The sequence below is a fragment of the Palaemon carinicauda genome, chromosome 1 (assembly GCF_036898095.1).
Source record: "Palaemon carinicauda isolate YSFRI2023 chromosome 1, ASM3689809v2, whole genome shotgun sequence".
In the NCBI taxonomy this organism is placed as follows: Eukaryota; Metazoa; Arthropoda; class Malacostraca; order Decapoda; family Palaemonidae; genus Palaemon; species Palaemon carinicauda.
Window position 1 is genome coordinate 124,828,571 of NC_090725.1, and position 10,000 is coordinate 124,838,570.

The 10,000-nt window shown below is 33.9% G+C and overlaps 1 protein-coding gene across 4 annotated transcripts in view; it reads right to left on the reverse strand.

The window, feature by feature from the left end:
* Girdin (protein girdin) overlaps window positions 1–10,000 on the reverse strand; it is a 557,233-nt gene that overhangs the window by 387,071 nt on the left and 160,162 nt on the right. The window lies entirely within an intron of this gene.

The following is a 10,000-nucleotide window of genomic DNA, read 5'->3' on the forward strand; positions in this document are numbered from 1 at the left end:
TGATCTAAGTAAAATCTAATCTGTTACCATTCCTAAGATAATACACATCCCGATTCTCCAAATAAGCATATCTACAATCATTATTGAACCAAGGTTTGTCTTCACTCGGTGTTTCAACACACGAGAAGGTATACGCCTATCAATTATGTTGACCAGTCTCATTAAAGGGAACACCATGATTAACACTTTTATACAATTGTGACCAATTCAAATGCAAAAGATCACTCAAAAGGCCATTCCAGTCTCCTTTAGATTTTACATATATCTTACATGATTATGACATACTAGGGACAGGCTGTTCATTCTTAATTACTAACGAAACCAAGGCGTGATCAGATGTCCAAAATGGAGAACCAACCTTACATGTTATAAAACCTGTGAATAGCTTAACTTATGATTTGCCCACAGCCGGATTCAGAGTCGAAAGCTTTACTTAAAACTTGGCGATCAGGAGGAGAAACAGAATTTAGCACAAAAGAGACCTTTCCATCATCTTGCATCTTATCCATAAGGGCAAGAAGACAATTTAAAATAGAATCATCCAAGTCTTGATTTTGGTAGATCGAACACAAATAAAAATTGTTATGCCTCCCACAAAATTTTATAAACTGCTGTTAATCGCATGGCATCGACATTCTACTTTATCAATCAATCATAATCATCATGGTTTAATACAGCAAGATTAAATTACACGTGAACACATAAAAATACGGAATTAATAAAAACATTAATAGATTCATAAAACCCCATCAGCATTATAATTCTAACAAATGCTTTCTAGGATAATCAATGACGGGAGATGGCAATCACAGGCTTTTCTAATATCTATCGGACCCTGATTAATCGAAAAGATTAATTAAACTCAAATAAAACCCAGAATGAAGTTTTCGGAGCATCCACAGTAAATTATTTAAGACGGAGAAAAATACTTCACTTTATTAAAGATTTTCCAATTCCTGAATTTTTCTTGTATATAAGAACGTATTGATTTGCATAGAGACCTTGGTGAAAATAAGCACGAGGTTGCGTGTTTTTCAGTTTGATTGTATAGCTACTAAACAACCTAGAGGGAATATAAAATCAATAACGCACGCTACAAGGAGTACACCGAGATTTCTCGATGCAAAACAAAAAATACAAATACCATTACAAACTACATAAACAAACACACCAGATTCTAATGAATACATTTTTGGACTGCATACTTACACGGATTTAACAATGTGTTTTCGTGTTTTTTTTTTTCTTTTAGCATTCTTTTCTTCTTAAAGCCTAGATATCTACTCAAGAGTACTGATTAAGAAATAGAAAAGCACATATTAATTATCAATGATTTACTCAAACACCGTACTTTCACTTGCAAGACAAGAGCCTTTGCCAAATATCAGGGGAAATTTATCATATATTTATGCAACGTTTAACGAACTTTGATCATAAACACTTACAAAATCAGTGCTGACATATTTTTAAAGTTATAGGTGTTAAATGTATTCAACACATATTATTGATCAAGTCTGACCTGTATGATTACTATATTCCTCCAAGATATAAATCAATCACCCATCTCTCTCTCTCTCTCTCTCTCTCTCAATGATTAGGCGCACACTCACATGCGCAAACGCGCAGACACGAAGGTCATACACAACTAGAAGGAAAACGATAGTGTCCATCATTAACTATCGTAGAGCAAAGAGCGTGCACGGCTGATCCAGGATAATTAGCTGGGAAGGAGGGGGAGGGGTGCGTGGAAGGAAAACAATGGATCCCCCCTCCCCCTTCTCCTCACAAGGTAACCCCCAAACCTCAAAAGATGTATCATTACTTTCCCTAGCGTAGACGATCAATGAAGTAGCCCGTGAAGAATCATTCGACTATGAAGACGCCTTAGGAGGGAGAGAAGAAGAACTAGAATGTATAGATTCCGGAAATGATTATGGCAATGAGAACCGTAGGATAAAAACTAATGATGATAATTGCACATCAAGCTACTGTGATATGAAGTGCACACTTGTGCCTTACTATATAGTCAGGAACAATTATGGCCTAAATAGTTGCTAAAATAACAATAATTAGACGTGTAAGAAATTAACATCACAACTCTAACACACAAAGAGGGAAAATATAAAACATTTGAAAAAAAAATGTTCATTTTAAGACAGAAATTTCATAACAACTGAGCCTAACATCACAAAAAGCTTATTTCCACAAACAAAATCATATATCACCATCAATATATTAAGGGATACTTAATGGAATAAAAATCAGATATGAAAAGAAACTACGGTACATTATCAATACATGAAAACGAATACGAAATAACCAATATAACCATAATGAGAAAAGTAAACAGCACGAAGAGGCAGCAAGATATTAGAAGAGATTCCGTTTTTAAGTTAACTTTCCCTTCTTTGATGCCAAGTCACATGACCTTATAGGAAAGGGCTCTGCAACTCCACGTTTAATCCGTTGTGGTCAAAGTAACTTCTGCTCATTGGTAGAAATATGTTTAAAACTGAATTTCTATGTTCCCGCCGTCTAAAGGGTCAAAAGATTTTTTAATGCCGACACTGAATGCGGTGAGTGAACCGAAATCTACGAGACGACAGCAATCATGAACTTCGTCTCCCAGGATTAGGACAAGGGATTTTTCTCTTGTCAGAAGAGAGGGGTGCAGTTAGCACAATAAGAGAGAGAGAGAGAGAGAGAGAGAGAGAGAGAGAGAGAGAGAGAGAGAGAGAGAGAAGCGTTTCATAATACATGTATTTCTAATTTAGGCATTAGAGCATAAAACCAATGTAATGCTGCCCAAAGATTGATAAAAGTTTTAAAATTTCGAATAAATTAAGAAACAGACCATTTCTTATATTCTAGATTATGACTACTTTACATTTATATGATGCAAATATTATACATAAATTTATGAGAAAAAAAAATTATGGACGCATTAAGATGGGTATAAAGCATGGTATATTTACACTCCCCATTGGACTGTCATGCAAGTACAATCAGTACATAATTGCCTCCCAAACCGACAAGAAAAACCAATACGAGGAGTAAGATTATATCGCATCTAAAAACAATTTCACAAAGGCTAAAACACATGCACAAACACATATACACATATATGTATAAATATTTATATATAAATACACACACACACACACACACATATATATATATATATATATATATATATATATATATATATATATATATATATACATATACACATATAGATAACGTTGTAAAATCTACTGTGTTACTGAATCCCCCAACATCGACTAAAAGTGCTTATAAAATCTTTAAAAAAATCCTTATCATCATTACAATTACATTATCAAGTAGCCTCATTTGGAGATGTACAAGTGACGCAATATCACTCGAACTCTTTATGTACAATCCATGACGTGAACCTTTCGTAACGGGTTAAAGGTCACGCGTTCCAATCATCTACAGGATCAGAGGTCACGGGAAATGCCTAACTACCAGACTGGCAGACTACAGAGTCACAAATAACTCTTGGCGTTGGCACATGCCCCTGCCATGTTTTTTGCTGATATAAAAACATCATCACAAACCATGCAACAACAATGACTTCGGCTCCGGTACGTTTGAGAGAGAGAGAGAGAGGAGAGAGAGAGAGAGAGGAGAGAGAGAGAGAGAGAGAGAATGCCTAAATAGTTACAGATGTTGAGAGAGAGAGAGAATGCCTAAATAGTTACATATCTAACTATGGTGTTTGCATACATCTATAACTTTTTAGGCATTCTCTCTCTCTCTCTCTCTCTCTCTCTCTCTCTCTCTCTCTCTCTCTCTCTCTCTCTCTCCTCTCTCTCTCTCTCTCTCTCCTCTCCTCTCAATCTGGTATTTTCACCAAACTTTCAAAATTAGTAAATTTTAATTTTACATCTTGCTAATTCCCACTTTAAACTCGAATTAACTTGTGAAAACTATATTCCCAGGTCAGAATGCAAACTTAAATACACGAGTTGACAAAAAAATTAGGATTAAAATTGAATAAAAAATTGAAATAAATAATCGACTATAATACTAAATTAACTTCCAAAACCTTTTTAAATGTAGTAATAGACATTTCCTAATCAAAATATAACTTTTTTCTGCAAGATTTTGCTAGAACATCTTGGTTGGAAGAAAACCTAGCAAAAAGGACAGATGGTTCGAAATCCTTTAATTGAAATGGAAACTCTTTAAAAAAAAATAATTCAAAATATTTTAAAACTCTTCTTTTCCATTAACCACATCAATATCATTAGGATATTCATAAAACCATAAACAAAATGAATAGAACGGGACTTTGACTGCAGTATTTACCTCTGATGAACTCAGTATAGAAAATTTCAATTGAAACTTTTTGTGGTGAAGACGACAGCTTTCAGCAAATAAAAATACCCTTTTATATAGTAAGAAAGGTTACGGTGGTATTTGGCCTGATTGAATAGAAAGCTTCCATTACCTGAAATTCAACTCATTACGTCTCTCAGAGTGTAACTCATTTTCCTTCTTTTCAAGAAAGCATAGAAAAGCCTAAAACCAATTATTAAAGAGAGATTGATGGCATCCTCATCAAACACGCGTTTCTGACCCGGAGATCAAGTCAAAGGTGGAGGCAAGTAGTTCTGCCTCGGCTCTAATTCATCTCATTTATGGGCAAGGGAGGAGGCAGAGGTACCGGTTTAGTAGACATGAGGGTGGGCGGGGTAGGTAGGCCCATGGCGCTCATCTGATCAAAATAAAAGTAGGTACATTTATTCCAACGACCTAACTCATTCAAGGACTCTTGATAATCCAAATAAACGAGCATTAAATAAGAAAGTGTCATGGCATTATTTGCATAATGATAATGACACCGAGGTGTATCACTTATATCAAGCAAGGGTTACTTGTAATTCGCCCACTTCCCCCAGACTTGCCATATCCTTGAAAAGAAACCACACAACCGTCTAAACATTTTTTTTTCCGTACAACATCTCCTTTGAAGGGGATTGTACCAGTAGGATACACCCTTTAGGTTCCTTGGCAAGTCTGAGGGTGAGGTTGAAGGTCTCACTTGGAGAGATAGACTCAATGTGGTCCATGTCTTAACAAACGCTTTAAAGCAAACTATTTCTAAAAACAACAATAAACGAAATAAGATAAAGCTAATTATTCCAGCCATGTCAATACTGAAAACGTCTGCATCAAGCCAACTAACGCATAAACACTTGCACAATAAAGCCCTTGAGATATTAAAATAACTACAGGGAAGTCTAATCTTTCGTTCTCAGAGAGTTCAGACGAAGGATGAGTTTTCACGTTAAATCTAAAAGCCTCGTTAGCACTAATTTCTCTTTCCTTTATTTTTCTTCCCTCTGTTAACAGAGTACTCAAAACAAACCATATAAGCAATATCGAACAGGATAATAATACCAACAGATAATTAACAACAAAGACAAAATATTAAGTGATATACTTGCATAAAACCCACTGCCTGTTCTTAGAACATATCAAGAGAGGCTAATAAAAGAACGAAAGACATTAAACAATGTAGAGTAATAATAATAATAATAATAATAATAATAATAATAATAATAATAATAACAATATGAAATTTTCTGTCGAACATGTGGCTTTAATAAAAAAGATGAAATTTTCCCCAGATATCAACCGCTTTCCTAAACTTAATAGGAAAGCTATGCAGGCTTTTTTTTTTTCAATATTATATCAAGAGTAAAGTTCTCCCTTTAACTGCTGAATCATGGAGGAATCCCTGTGCAAAAAAATTTCACAACAAGAGCACATTATTACTGTTCACAATTTAAAATGAATCAATGAAATTATGAAAATACAAAATATGGAAGGACAAATTTCTAATTCTTATCTTCCAAGACTAAAAGAGGAAAGGACACATCCTTCACCATTCCCACCATTTTTCTCATGAGAGGATCTCGGGGAAGGAAGGGGGTCTGTGTCTAAAATAGCAACTGCATCAAGGCGAGGCTGAGAGAAAGAGAAATTAAATGGAAAGGGGGGGGGGGGGGGGGATCTGGAAGATACATGGGTTGCCGAAAATCCCGTTCGCGTAATCAATGTCAATTTATGTTCGTTTTCTTTTTCTTCGGAGTAATTTCCAAGGCTCCATTATTGCTGGTTCGGGGAACGAGCGGATTTTCGTGCTCATTGAATATTGGCAAATATGCTCAACAGTCAAATTATTTCCTTCAAAATTAGTTCAGTGGAGGCGAATTATTGCGTGGTAGTTCATTACAATATCTCCCCTCAAATAATATCCTTTTACATGCGCGTGTGTATCCACTATAAAAGGGCAATGCATCAATTTGGAGTAAATATCTAACATGAATTAACATGAGAAGAGATTTATGGCAAAACTCATAAAGCTCAGAACGACTGACCAAGTCGTAAGTCGATAAATGTAATTACTTTTAATCTTAATTCGTTTTCGTTCTTCGTGATAATTACAAAGGATTAGTAAGCACTTTGTTGTCAACCTAAATAGTAAGACTTTTAGGAACGTGGTTGATGAAATTCTAAGAACAGGCTTCGTCAACTCTCGTACACTATATAATGATCGAAACATTTAATACCGTAGTTTATGAATGGATATGTAAATATATATTCGTACATGGCCCTTACGTTGACTTTAGGGAAAAAAAGAAGATAAATTAAAAAGATAAATTTCAGATTTCAGCAAGTATTTTTTAACTTTATGGACCTCTCTCCATGCTACAAAAACAAATTCTTACTTCATAAAAAAAATATAAGTACGGGTTACGATATGAATAACCATACACGAGAGAGAGAGAGGAGAGAGAGAGAGAGAGAGAGAGAGAGAGAGAGAGAGAGAGAGAGAGAGAGAGAGAGAGAGAGAGAAATCATGTGCAATAAAAAATAAAAAAAAATATTCTAGCTGGTGACGGAATAATGAATAAATAACGATCGTAACAAATTATACAAAATTTAGTCTATCCTATCTTTTCATTTCCTTTTTAATTATCTGAATACATCACTCAATTGTGTATACTCTCAATTCTTAAAATCCAGCTAGCAACAAAATAAGCTACTACACTGCTAACATTAAAACAAATATCTTTTTCAAAATACTAGTAAAAAGTTATTTCGTTTGTATTTTGGCAATGTAAATACGGAAATAAATATATTCCTTTTGACATCGTTAATATGAAAAAAACATGCCCAAGATTATAGTAAAATCAAAACAAATAAAAAACCAAACATATTAATTATGAATTAATTTACATTAAACCAAAAATGCTCTAGAACACTGGTTCTTAGATACAAAACTTGAACAATAATCCACCTCAACTAGATAAACACTGAAGGGAAGAGTAAACATAAGATACAAATCCACGTGCATACATCTTCCACCAAAAAGGTAAAGTAAACAAAAAATCTTCCTTTCTCAAATAGTGTTTAGAAAACGAAAACCGGATCAAAAACACATCCATCACGCACAAATAGACATGTAAATATAAACATTTGTTTCTACATAAGACTATATGATAATAGAAAGAACCATTCAACAATACAATATAAGCCAACATATTCATCCCAACAAAAGCAGTAAGCAATGGTGGCAGCTACTAGGTATTCACTTTGCGTGACCTTTATCTAGAATATATCGACTAAATAAGCGTAACGACTGCTTTGGAGAGAGAGAGAGAGAGAGAGAGAGAGAGAGGAGAGAGAGAGAGAGAGAGAGAGAGAGAGAGAGAGTTCTAGCAGCATGGATAATATTACATTATCGGGTATTCGTCTCTTTGCCTTCATCTTTATCCACAGCCCAAAGCATTCAATGACCATCAAGTAATTTTACTATTAATATTATCATTATTATTACTAACCAAGTTAAAACCCTAATTGCAAAATCATAATATTATATAACCCCAAGGGACCCAACAAAGAAGGCCGACCTGTTCGGAAAGGAAACAGAACCATGAGGATAAGGAAACCTGCCCTGGATTCAACTACCACTACTCTATGGTAAAAGGAGAGTTTTAAAAGAATGTGTTTAGTATTCTCATAAAAATAAAAGAAAATGTTCAAATTTTCAACATCATAAAAATAAATGAAATAGGTATTTCAATATAGAAAAGTATATCAAGCGACACAAAAATTAGCAAATCGGATGCGTCTAGCTAACCTTATAAAAGTATGAGTCATGAAGCATTATTCTTGGAGTATGAAAAATGGCATTATAAATTAAAAGCAGTAATACAGAAATATACCGTTAATGAAAATCTTATGCCCAAAGTTTAATCAACAAAACCATTACTAAAATCGCAAATGAATAGTAATATCAGATTATTACCAGAGCATCGAAACAATGAGAATAAACCAAAGCATTAACACCAGTTTTATTAATATAAAATAAATTGCCTCAGAGACCGGTGGTTTATTAATTAAATCATATAGTATCGCCAAAAATATACGGAAAAATATAATAGAAAAGTGCAAATCATACAAGAACGCGTTTATAACAAATTTTTTAAATTGAAGATTACTGGTATCAGAGATTAGGGAAAATTTTATATTAATTATATACAGCACACATTCTATCGAAAACAGACTGGTTTAGTTGCTTCCAAACTAATTCAATTAGGATTTGGAAAAAACAAAAAAAAATCTGTAATAGAAAAAACAAATTAAGAACACAATTGTTTTCATATCCTCTTCGTAATTGTTGAAATGAAGTACAGCTAAAAATAATCGCTAAAAAAGTAACTTCAAGTTACATAAAATCATATCCAAAAGAAATGTAAGAGATGTCAATATGATTATAAAACGGATAGAATTACATTCAAGTGAGAGCCCAAACATACAAGAATACTTAATGAAATACTTGCAAATCACAATCACAAACAGACGAAATACTGAATTCGTGTTCTATTCTCTCTAAGATTGGCAATCTCAAGAGCGTTTCTGCAAACACTTTCGTTAATGGTAGACAATTTCACTCTGGCAATGTTGAGACCTTAGACATGCACTGAATCAGTAACTAACAGTATAAACCAAATTAATGACACTTTCAGAAATATGTGGAAAATCGGAGTTCCAGAAACTAAGGGGAAAATTAAGTAGTTTGAGTAGTCACAATAATCAAAATATAATTCTAAATACATACAAAATTTTATATAAACATATACCCTTCGACACCATAGCTGCGACTCACGCTAGTCGACTAACGCACCCATACCTTGTACACACGGCGAACTTTGCATTTACGTTAAAATTAGGGAAGAATGATAGAAAAATAAATCCATGACCGCTATGTATCAAGATTATACATACATATATATATATATATATATATATATATATATATATATATACATATATATATATACATATATATATACATATATATATATATTATATATACACACACATATATATATATATATATATATATATATACAGAGAGAGAGAGAGAGAGAGAGAGAGAGAGAGAGAGAGAGAGAGAGAGAGAGAGAGAGAGAGAGAGAGAGAGAGAGAGAGTCACATCCCTTCTCTCAACAGCATAAAAACATATATTCCTGGTTACAAAGCTTCCCTATTCCACTTACAACAATCTAAAAGCTTCAAGAATGTGTTTAAAAAGCTTATCAAATAAAGTAACTTAAGGGGGTTGAGCTGCATATTCCAAAACGCATTCATGTGGAAGTCTGCAACATGAAATCTTGAACTTGGTAATGATTTCTCCGGATGTAGCACTAATTACTGCCATGAGTTTATGCATGCCGGTAATTGACATGCTAGATATAGTAACATCTTAACATTTAAGCGTCTTCTTTCCCACCGTTATTCCTACATTAAGGGGTCGGTTGCCTGATGCGCGCTCTCCATTGACTTCTGTCAAAGCCATCATCTTCTATCAAGGAATAATCAGGTAGACTCGAATATTATGGAATCACCTTAGACGTACAGAAACATGCGAAAACAGAAATTTTCATGCACAGCTTGTTTT